This window comes from Nicotiana tabacum, chromosome 2 (assembly GCF_000715075.1).
Source record: "Nicotiana tabacum cultivar K326 chromosome 2, ASM71507v2, whole genome shotgun sequence".
Taxonomy (NCBI): domain Eukaryota; kingdom Viridiplantae; phylum Streptophyta; class Magnoliopsida; order Solanales; family Solanaceae; genus Nicotiana; species Nicotiana tabacum.
Window position 1 is genome coordinate 100,755,635 of NC_134081.1, and position 12,912 is coordinate 100,768,546.

Sequence of the window (12,912 nt, forward strand, 5' to 3'; positions counted from 1 at the left end):
GTGTGCAGATCCAGGTGCTCATTATCAGCTACCTCATCAGTGAGCAGTGACAGTTGGAGACTTCAAGGTATATCTGCCGCGTCCGCAGACCTCAGAGTCCCCCTCTATTCTCTCCTATGTCATTTACCTTCCATACTCATTTTATTAGACTCTGGTGTATAGAGATACTAGTTTCCCTTCTATAGCTTGTGACTTATGATGTTTCGGATTTTGGAAATACTGTGTATTACTAGAGTGTTGGTTATTGTACATGCCAAGCGGCATTGTTACTAGTTATTTAGTTATCTGTTGCAGTTAGTTGTTATGTTTTACTTCCATTTTGTTATTTTCGCATTTTGTTAGGCTTACCTAGTAGTAGAGACTAGGTGCCGCCACGATATCTTACGGAGGAAGAATTGGGTCGTGATATCCGACCACACTAACGAGTCATAATATCTGAAGTGAAGCTATTCGGTGGGTCCGTATCAAATTATGGGACCTGGGCGTATGCCCGAAATCGAATTCGGAGGTCCCTAGCTCAAGTTATTAATTTTTGATGGAAAATTAAAAGTTTGAAAATTAATTATTTTCAAGAATTGATTGATGTTTGACATTGTTAGTGCCGGGTTCGTATTTTGGTTCCGGAGCTCGGTACAAATTTAATATAATATATTATTCATGTCTGTGAAATTTGGTAGAAATCGGAGTTGATTTGACGTGATTCGGACGTCCGGTTGAGAAGATAGTAGTTTTGAAATGTTCTTGAGGAATTCATGAGTTTTGGTGCTAAATCCATAGTTTTAGGTGTTATTTTTGTGATTGGTCGCACGAGCAAGTTCGTATGATATTTTTAGACTTACGTGCATATTTTGTTTGGAGCCCCGAGGGCTCGGGTGAGTTTCGGATACGCCACGAGATGTTTTGAACTTAGAAAATTTTGCTGGTATAACTAAACCTGTTACAGGCCTCTGATCTCGCAATTGCGAAATCAGGCTTCGCAATGCAATAAGTAGGCCTGGCAATTGCGAGGTATCTATCACAATTGCGAAGAAGGCCTGGGCCAGCATGTTCTCGCAATTGCGAGATTTTCTTCGCAATTGCGATGGGAGTCTAGGAAGGGCAGGTTCGCAAATGCGAACATCTACTCGCATTTGCGAGGTTCAGTGGTCGCAAATGCGACACTTTTCTCACATTTGCGAAGGCAGTGGGATTGTGAAGGGCATCGCAATTGCGAGTATTCCTTCGCATTTGCGAGCTTCGCATTTGCGAAGCTCAGGTCGCAATTGCGACAACTGCAGCTGAGTAAAAGGGACTTAGACGGGATTTTTCATTCATTCTTCAATTTTTCGAACCCTAAACCTCAAGAGGCGATTTTTGGGCAATTGTTACGGGAAAACATTGGGGTAAGTGTTCCTTATCCTATATTGATTATATTTCATGATTTCATACTCATTTATATCATGAATCCGTGAATTTATGGAAGAAAAATCAGATTTTTATAAATTCTTCCAAAAACAAAAATTTAAGATTTGAAGGTCCATTTGATATCGGAATTGGATAATTTTTGTATGGTTGGACTCGTCTCGGAATGGGTGTTCGTATTTCCTATGTTTTTTTTCGAGATTTGAGACATGGGTCCCACTGCCGAATATTTTAATAAATTTTGGATTTTATCCGGAAAATTATAAATTCATATGAAATTAATTCCTATGATTTGTATTGAGTATATTGAATTGTTTGTGAATAGATTTGAAGCTTTAGGAGATAAATTTAAAAGGAAAAGCTGTGGTTGAGTAATTGATTGGAATTTGCAAAGCGAGGTAAGTGTCGTGGTTAACCTTGACTTGAGGGAATAGAACCCTTAAATTATTTGTTATGTGAATTGCATGTGTACGATGTATAGGTGAGGTGATGAGTGTCTATACGTCATCAAATTAATTATTTGCCTGCTTACTTGAAAAATCATAAATTGTTTTAAACCATGAATTAATTATTATAATAATTATTTCTCTCCTATTCTTTGTCAAATATTAATTCTTGAATTCCTGCATTAATTGTTACATACTATTTGAATTATGTGCCTTAGTTGTTATTTGTCATTTAGCATATTAAATATTAGACTGCATATTTTCTCTCTGATTTCCATAATAATTTGCTATTTGCCTTTGTTTATTTCATAATTAAATCATAATTATTGTATGCTTGTTGTCTTATAATTTTATATTAATTGTTGCATTTATTGGGAAAATTTCTTCTATAAGAATTGGTAAATGAATATGTTGGAGGATCGGGTTGCACGCCACAACAGAATTGATTATAATGAATATGCTGGAGGATCGGGTTGCACGCCGCAACAGAATTGATGATAATGAATATATTGGAGGATCGGGTTGCATGCCGCAACAGACTTATTAAAAAGTCCACTGGAGGATCGGGTTGCACGCCGCAACAGACTTATTAAAAGTCCATATTGGAGGATCGGGTTGCACGCCGCAACAGACTTATTTAAAAGTCGACATACATACATACATATATATATATATATATTGGGGGATCGGCTTGCACGCCGCAACAGACTTGATTAAAATGAATATATTGTGAGAGCGGGTTGCACGCTGCAACAAAACTGAATGTGAATATATTGTGAGAGCGGGTTGCACGCTGCAACAGAATTGAATGTGAATATATTATGAGAGCGGGTTGCACGCTGCAACAGAATTGATGGAAATGATAATTTGTTATAACTGCTGAGTTGGCTTCAATTATTATAAAAAGTTACCTGATTTATTTCTATTATTGTGGTTGTTACTAATATTGCGTACATGTAATGTAAGTGATCCACCTTATCCTCGTCACTACTTCATCGAGGTTAGGCTCAGCACTTACCAGTACATGGGGTCGGTTGTACTGATACTACACTCTGCACTTCTTGTGCAGATTTCGGAGTTGGTCCCAGCAACGTGCCATATTCTTGCTCGGATTTCAGCTACTCGGAGGAGACTTGAGGTATAACTGCATGGCGTCCACAGTTCTGAAGTCCCCATCTATTTTACTTTAGCTGTGTGTTTATTTCCAGATAGCTTTATTTTATTCAGACCTTTATTTATATTATTCTAGAAGCTCGTGCACTTGTGACACTAATTCTAGAATGGTATTTAGACACTGTTGTTTTTATGGATTATTCACTACATTTCAGACCTTACTTCCGCGTTTATTTATTTGTTATTAATAAATTTAAAGATTGTTTAAAAAATTGGTTAATAGCATTCTAACGTTGGCTTGCCTAGCAAGTGAAATGTTAGGCGCCATCATGGTCCGAAGGTGGGAATTTTGGGTCGTGACAGTTGGTATCAAAGAACTAGGTTACATAGGTCTCACGAGTCACGAGCAAGCTTAGTAGAGTCTGAGGGATCGGTACGGAGACGTCTATACTTATCTCTCAGAGGCTATGAAGTTTAGGAGCAAAATCACTTCTTTCTTATTCTGTCGTGCGATTTTATTCTATCATCGATGATTGAATCATTCTACTCTTATTCTCTCGAAAATGGTGAGAACATGTAATACCTCTACCGATGGACAGGGACTAGAACCCCCGGTGGCAATTATGGCCAGGGGTAAAGGTCGAGGTCGAGGTCATGCTAGAGGCCGAGGCAGAGGCCGAGGTAGAGCTCAGTCCGAAGCTTGAGCAACTGCACTTGTTGTAGAACCGCAGGTGGACCTTCAGGAGGAGGTTCCAGTTCAGAATGTACCAGTTGGACCAGTTCAGGTCTCGGAAGGATTCATAGCCACTCTAAGTACTTCAAGATGCTCTAGTCTGTTTGGTAAGTCTTATGGAGGGCGTGGCCCAGAATGGTACATTTCCAGTGGCACCAGCCATCTCACAGGCTGGGGGAGGAGCACAAACTCCCACTACTCCTCCTCCTGAGCAGATGGCTCCCCAGAATCAGGCTCCAGTAGCCCCGCCAGTTGGGGTAGTTCAGCCAGTTGTTGCGGCATAGATCGGTGATAGGCCCGCCATGTCTTTTGAGGCCTTATTGAGACTGGATAAGTTTACCAAGCTCTTTTCAGTTCACCTCAGTGGTACACCTTCTGAGGACCCGCAAGATTATCTTGAATGCTTCCATGAGTTGTTGTGGAACATGGGTATAGCTGAGACCAATGGGGTTGATTTTGCTGTATTTCAGATGACGGGTTCCGCCAAGAGGTGGTGGAGAGTTTATACATTGATCCGACCAGTCGGATCGCCTGCACTTACATGAGAGCAGTTCTCTCAGCTATTTCTGGAAAAGTTCATCCCTATCACACTGAGAGAGGAATTCCACAAGCAATTTGAGCGTCTACAACAGGGCAGTACGACTGTTACTCAGTATGAGTCCTGTTTTGTGGATTTGGCCCGTCGTGCTCTCCTTTTACTACCTACGGAGGGAGAGAGGGTGAGGAGGTTTATTGAGGGACTCACTCACCCTATCAGACTTCAGATGGCCAAGGAGACCGGAAGTGATATTTCTTTTCAGGCGGCTGCTAATGTCACAAGGAGGATCAAGAAAGTTCTTGCACAGGAGAGAGGGCAGAGGTTCGATAAAAGGCCTCGTTAGTTTAGTGGTTTCAGTGGTGCCTCGTCTGGAGGCAGAGGTAATTTTGGTAGGGGTCATCCTCCTACACCGTTTCATTCAGCACTTCATGTATCTCCCTGTGCTTCAGGGAGTCATGGTCCTATTATGCATTACTCTGGGCAACCAACATTTAGTGCACATTCAGCTCCTATCAGTGCACCACCACTCCAGAGTTACTACAGTGGTTATCCGGCCCATCTAGGTCAGCTTTAGCTTCGGCAGCCATGACATCAGGATGGGTGTTATGAGTGTGAAAATATTGGTCACATCAGGAGGTATTGCCCTAGATTGGTGAGTAACAGATCTCGGCAAGATTCTCGTGCCATCATACCAGCACCGGTTGCTTCATCGCCTGCTCAGCCTGCTGGAGGGGGAGGTCAGGCTATTAAAGGTGGAGGTCAGACCGTTAGAGGTAGAGGCCAGCCAGTTAGAGGCCGTCCTAGAGGCGCAATTCAGAGTGGTGGGCCCCAACCCCGATTTTATGCTTTTCCAGCTAGGCCTGAGGCCGAGTCATCTGATGCTGTGATCACAGGTATTATTCGAGTTTGCCATAGAGATGCTTCAGTTCTATTTGATCCAGGATCTACTTATTCCTATGTGTCCTCCTATTTTGCTTCATATTTGGTTGTGCCTTGTGATTCTCTGAGTGCTTCTGTTTTTGTATCTACACCGGTGGGAGACTCTGTTGTAGTAGATCATGTCTATCATTCGTGTGTGGTTACTATTGGTAATCTTGACACTAGTGTGGATCTTCTACTCCTTGATATGGTAGATTTTGATGTCATCTTGGGTATGGATTGACTGTCCCCTTATCATGCTATATTGGATTGTCATGCCAAGACAGTGACCCTAGCTATGCCGGGGTTACCTCGGTTAGAGTGGAAAGGAACTCCTGGTCATTCTGCCAGGGATATTTCTTATATGAAAGCTCGGCATATGGTAGATAAAGGGTGTCTAGCCTATTTGGCTTATATTCACGATCCCAGTGCGGATGCTCCTTCTATGGACTCAGTACCAGTTGTTTGTGAATTTCTAGAAGTATTTCCTGCATATTTGCTGGGGATTCCACTTGACAAAGATATTGACTTCTGTATTGATTTGGCTCCGGGCACTCAGCCCATTTCTATTCCACCATACCGTATGGCCCCGCCGGAGTTGAAAGAATTGAAAGAGCAGTTACAAGACTTGCTTGATCAGGGATTCATTAGACCCAGTGTCTCGCCCTAGGATGCACCAGTATTATTTGTAAAAAAGAAAGATGGCTCTATACATATGTGTATAGATTATCGACAGTTGAACAAAGCCACTATCAAAAACAAATATCCCCTGCCAAGAATTGATGACTTATTTGATCAGCTTCAGGGTACCAAGGTATTTTCGAAGATCGATTTGAGGTCTGGTTACCATCAGTTGAAGATTAGAGCATCTGATGTCCCTAAAACAGCTTTTCAAACTCGGTATGGGTATTACGAATTCCTAGTGATGTCATTTGGGTTGACAAATGCCCCAGCAGTATTTATGGATTTGATGAATCGGGTGTTCAAGCCTTATTTGGATTCTTTTGTGGTTGTATTCATTGATGATATCTTGATTTACTCCCGTAGTCGAGAGGAACATGAGCAGCATCTTTGAAGTGTGCTTCATACCTTGAAGAATAATCAGTTATATGCCAAGTTTTCAAAATGTGAGTTTTGGTTAGACTCAGTTGCCTTTTTGGGGCATGTTGTATCGGCAGAAGGCATAAAGGTGGATCCTAAGAAGATTGAGGCTGTTCAGAATCGGCCTAGACCTACTTCAGTTACAGAGATCCAGAGTTTTTTGGGTTTAGCAGGTTATTATCATCGGTTCGTGGAAGGGTTTTCATCTATAGCAAGCACATTGACCAGATTAACCCAGAAGGGTGTCCCATTCAGATGGTCAGACGAGTGTGAGTTGAGTTTTCAGAAACTCAAGACTGCTTTGACTACGGCGCCAGTATTGGTATTACCCACAGGTTCGGGATCATATACATTATATTGTGATGCATCTCACATTGGGCTTGGTGCAGTATTAATGCAAGATGGCAGGGTGAACGCATATGCGTCACGGTAGTTGAAGGTTCACGAAAAGAATTATCCTGTTCATGACTTAGAATTGGCAGCCATTATTCATGCGCTGAAGATTTGGAGGCGTTACCTCTACGGTGTCTCGTGTGAGGTATTTACTGATCATCGTAGCCTTCAATATCTGTTCAAACAAAAGGATCTTAATTTGAGGCAGAGAAGATGGTTGGAGTTGTTGAAAGACTATGATATCACCATTTTGTATCACCCCGAAAAGGCCAATGTGGTGGCCGATGCTTTGAGTAGAAAGGTTGTGAGTATGGGCAGTCTTGCGTATATTCCGGTTGGTGAGAGGCCATTAGCTACAGATGTTCAGACTTTGGCTAATCAGTTCGTGAGGTTAGATATTTCAGAACCCAGTCGGGTTCTAGCTTGCACAGTCGCTCGGTCTTCTTTATATGAGCGCATCAGAGAGAGGCAGTATGATGATCCTCATTTACTTGTCCTTAAGGATACGGTGCGGTATGGTGGTGCCAAACAGGTTGTTGTAGGGGAAGATGGGGTTCTGCGAATGCGGGGTCGTATTTGTGTGCCTAATGTGGATGGGCTTCGTGAATTAATTCTTGAAGCAGCACACAGTTCCAGGTATTCTATTCATTCAGGCACCGCCAAAATGTATCAAGATTTGCGGCAACATTATTGGTGGAGGAGAATGAAAAAGGATATAATTGCATATGTAGCTCGGTGTCTGAATTGTTAGCAAGTTAAGTACGAGCATCAAAGATCTGGTGGTTTGCTTCAGAAGTTAGAAATTCTTGAGTGGAAGTGGGAGCATATCACTATGGATTTTGTTGTTGGGATCCCATGGACTCAGAGAAAATTTGACGCAGTTTGGGTCATTGTGGACAGGTTGACCAAGTCAGCACATTTCATTCCAGTGGCAGTTACCTATTCTTTAGAGAGGTTAGCTGAAATTTACATTCGTGAGATTGTCCGCCTTCACGGTGTGCCCGTGTCTATTATTTCAGATCGAGGTACGCAGTTTAGCTCACATTTCTGGAGGGCTGTACAACGTGCGTTAAGCACGCGGGTGGAGTTGAGTACAACATTTCATCCACAGACAGATGGACAGTCAGAGCGCACTATTCAGATATTGGAAGATATGCTCCGCGCTTGTGTTATAGACTTTGGAGGTTCTTGGGATCATTTCTTGTCACTTGCGGAGTTTGCTTATAATAATAGCTACCAGTCGAGCATTCAAATGGCTCCATATGAGGCATTATATGAAGGCGATGACGATCGCCAGTTGGTTGATTTGAACCGGGAGAGGCTCGGTTATTGGGTACCGATTTGGTACAAGATGCCTTGGATAAGGTCAAGATTATTCAGGATCGACTTCACACAGCTCAGTCTAGGCAAAAGAGTTATGCCGACCGTAAAGTTCGTGATATTGCATTCATGGTTAGAGAAAGAATATTGCTACGAGTTTCACCTATGAAAGGTGTAATGAGGTTCGGAAAGAAGGGCAAGTTGAGCCCTAGGTATATCGAACCCTTTGAAATTTTTGAAAGGGTGGGTGAAGTAGCCTACATGCTTGCATTACCACCTAGTTTATGCCGTAAGTTGGTCGACGTAAATCCAAGAAGATATTATCTTTAAGATGATAAGAAGTTAATCCTATTGGTCTTAAACGATACAAGGGTGTATAAGAGTGGTTAACAAGTATTAGAAGTTAAACGAATCAAGGATGTTGTAACCCGTATTTTCGGGTAACACTAGAGGTGATTAACTGTCCCAAGAGGTCTTGTTTTAATGTATTTGAATCATATAATATCCGCATCATAAGTCTTGAAGTCAAGCAAGTTATGAAACAAAAGCCGATAAAAGTTGTCACAACTTAGGTTTATAATTTTACTTAAACTTTAGGCCAAATGTTACTGCATTTTTCTCCCAATGTGCTTGGAATTATGGGGTGATCTACCTATCAAATTGAATATCTATCAGTCTAGTTTACAACGCATTAAACCGTTCATCGATATGATCTCGGAATAGAGAGATATTCGCATTTTCGCGAGAGTGCGCCAAGCTACTCTCTATAGGGCCCACAAAGGCGGTTTAAGACATATGGACATATATAAGATACCTCAACCCCGTTTAAAGTCATTATTTTTCAGTATATTCAGACCTTATAACCCTAAAAACAGTCTCTTAAGGTTCTCTCATGATCCAAGACCCAAACAAAGGGCAAACAACACAAATCAAATGTCGGGAATCCCGTGGCGCTAGTAAGTTTCTTGTTCTTCTTGTTGTTGCTGCTTTTTGTGTTGTTCCAGCTCGTGTGGGAGGTTGTTTTAAGTGTTTTATGTTCTGTAAATACACCTTCAAGTTTTTAATATCAACCCTAGGTGATTTCAAGTCTTCTAAAGTAATTCTAGTGCCGAAAAACCCGAATTAATTGCTAGTTTCGCTTCCTTGTTCTTGTGGCAGAATTGAAGGGATATTTCGTGGAAAATTAAGGTCAAATTGGAGTTGTTCTTTATGTTTAAAGGTAAGGAACCTCTTACTCTATATATATTTAAGATTATCCAAGTTGTGGCTAAGTCATTGATGCTAGAACTTGTAAAATATATATCGAAAGGCTTGGTAGTAATGTTGTTAGTTGGTGGACTATTTTGGAGGCTCAATATGATTATTAATGATGTTGTTTGGGCTGTTTGGTGATTGTATTGACTTGTGGGAAGTCATATAAATAGGGGAGGTGCTGTCCGTTTCATCGTAAAATAGGTTGCGGTCGATACATAATAGTTACAACGCTTAAACGATAATGATAGTGTCATTTCTCTTATTGTAGACTAAGGAGACGTGACATTTGCATAGCTTGAGGTTGGGCAGTATATACAAGGTATGTGAGGCTATCCCCTTCATTCTTTTGCATGACTCCGATTGTACATGATGTAATGAATGAGCTCCCAAAGATACTCTACTCTTAGAAGCTAGCAGTACTTACATTGATGCCCTTCTTATGAAACGATTGATTTTGATGTTACTTCTCTTATTCTTATATTATCAATGTTGTTGGTAGTTCCTGATTCTTATAAGATTCTTGATGAAGAGTTAATCCTAATAACATGTACGAAGGATACCGACCTTACGTCACTCCGAAAGGTTCAAAATATGATTCCAATGAGTCCAGCATGCATCATATATATGTATCTATTTTACTTTACCGAGCCACGCTATAGTCGGCCGGGTATGGCACCTATTGTGCAACCACTGATTAGTTGGGTTTTACCGAGCTCTACGTGGCCGGGTACGATTCTACCGAGCCCTATGATGGCCGGGTACGTTTTACCGAGCCTATTACGGCCGGGTACGATATGATGATGATGATGCCCACAAAGGCGTATGTTTTAAAAGTTTATGTATATATATATGTATGTATCATGTATTTCATGTCAGTAGCCCTCAGAGGTACCCAGATGTCACAGGTTGTATATTCCCTATCACTGTTTACATTATTGTTCTTACTTATGCTTTCCTGCCTTACATACTCAGTACTTTATTCATACTGACGTCCTTTTTATTTGTGGACGCTGCATGTCGTGCTGCAGGTCCTGATAGACAGGTAGACGTAGCTCCCCCATCACAGTAGGCTATCCGGTTCAGCGGTTATTGGCGAGATCCCTTCTCCGGACTTGCCGTGGTCTTGGTATGCATTTTTGTTATAGACATTATGGGTATGTCGGGGCCCTGTTCCGGCAATGTTGTAGCACTTATGTTCTTTTAGAGGCTCATAGACAGGTGTCGACTCATGTATGGTTTGGAATGCCTTGTCGGCTGATTTTTGTTGTATAGTCTTTCATGGCACCATGGTAGCTCGTACCTTATATATAGTTTCTTGACAGTCTTGTCGTCCCATGTTATGTATGTTCATGACATTATCTTTCATTGTTGGATGTTCATGATCCATGTCTACCATTTATATTGGTCTTGTCGGCCCTTAAAGATAATAAGGAAGGTTAGATAAAATGTACGTTGGTGCTCGGCAAGTATGGCCCGGGTTCTAGTCATGACCTTCCAGTTGGGTCGTGACAAACTTGGTATCAGAGCAAGTCTGTCCTAGGGGATGTCTATGAGCCGTGTCTAGTAGAGTTTTGATTATGGATGTGTAGCGCGCCACATTTATAATCAGGAGGCTACGTGACATCTAGGGTTGTTACCTTCTTCCTGAATCTAGATCGTACGTAGAGTTGAGTCGTAAGTGTTCATATGTTACAACCCAAATTCGCATATCATAGATCACGCCGTAAGGTAGTCGACGTAAATCCAAGAAGAGATTATCTTTGAGATGATAATAATTTAATCCTATTGGTCTTAAACGATACAAGGGTGTATAAGAGTGGTTAACAAGTATTTGAAGTTAAGCTAATCAAGGATGTTGTAACCCGTATTTTCGGATAACACTAGAGGTGATTAACTGTCCCAAGAGGTCTTGTTTTAATGTATTTGAATCATATAATATCCGCATCATAAGTCTTGAAGTCAAGCAAGTTATGAAACAAAAGTCGATAAAAGTTGTCGCAACTTAGGTTTATAATTTTACTTAAACTTTAGGTCAAATGTTACTGCATTTTACTCCCAATGTGCTTGGAATTATGGGGTGATCTACATATCAAATTGAAGATCTATGAGTCTAGTTTCCAACGCATTAAACCGTTTGTCGATACGATCTCGGAATAGAGAGATATTCGCATTTTCGCGAGAGTGCGCCAAGCTGCTCTCTATGGGGCCCACAAAGGCGGTTTAAGACATTTGGACATATATAAGATAACTCAACCCCGTTTTAAGTCATTATTTTTCAGTATATTCAGACCTTATAACCCTAAAAATATTCTCTCAAGGTTCTCTCATGATCCAAGACCCAAACAAAGGGCAAACAACACAAATCAAATGTCGGGAATCCCGTGGTGCTAGTAAGTTTCTTGTTTTTCTTGTTGTTGCTGATTTTTGTGTTGTTCCAGCTCGTGTGGGAGGTTGTTTTAAGTGCTTTATGTTCTGTAAATACACCTTCAAGTTTTTAATATCAACCCTAGGTGATTTCAAGTCTTCTAAAGTAATTCTAGTGCCGAAAAACCCGAATTAATTGCTAGTTTCGCTTCCTTGTTCTTGTGGCAGAATTGAAGGGATATTTCGTAGAAAATTAAGGTCAAATTGGAGTTGTTCTTTCTGTTTAAAGGTAAGTAACCTCTTACTCTATATATATTTAAGATTATCCAAGTTGCAGCTAAGTCGTTGAAGCTAGAACTTGTGAAATATATATCGAAAAGCTTGGTAGTAATGTTGTTGGTTGGTGGACTGTTTTGGAGGCTCAATATGATTATTAATGATGTTGTTTGGGCTGTTTGGTGATTGTATTGACTTGTGGGAAGTCATATAAATAGGGGAGGTGCTGTCCGTTTCATCGTAAAATAGGTTGTGGTCGATACATAATAGTTACGATGCTTAAACGATAATGATAGTGTCATTTGTCTTATTGTAGACTAAGGAGTCGTGATATTTGCATAGCTTGAGGTTGGGCAGTATATACAAGGTATGTGAGGCTATCCCCTTCATTCTTTTGCACGACTCCAATTGTACATAATGTAATGAACGAGCTCCCAAAGATACTCTACTCTTAGAAGCTAGCAGTACTTACATTGCTGCCCTTCTTATGAAACGATTGGTATTGATGTTACTTCTCTTATTCTTATATTATCAATGTTGTTGGTAGTTCCTGATTCTTATAAGTTTCTTGATGAAGAGTTAATCCTAATAACGTGTACGAAGGATACCGACCTTACGTCACTCCGAAAGGTTCAAAATGTGATTCCAATGAGTCCAGCATGCATCATATATATGTATCTATTTTACTCTACCGAGCCGCGCTATAGTTGGCCGGGTATGGCACCTATTGTGCAACCACTGATCAGTTGGGTTTTACCGAGCTCCACGTGGCCGGGTACGATTCTACCGAGCCCTATGATGGCCGGGTACGTTTTACCGAGCCTATTATGGCCGGGTACGATATGATGATGATGATGCCCACAAAGGCATATGTTTTAAACGTTTATGTATATATATATGTATGTATCATGTATTTCATGTCAGTAGCCCTCAGAGGTACCCAGATGTCACAGGTTGTATATTCCCTATCACTGTTTACATTATTGTTCTTACTTATGCTATTCTGCCTTACATACTCAGTACTTTATTCGTACTGACGTCCTTTTTATTTGTGG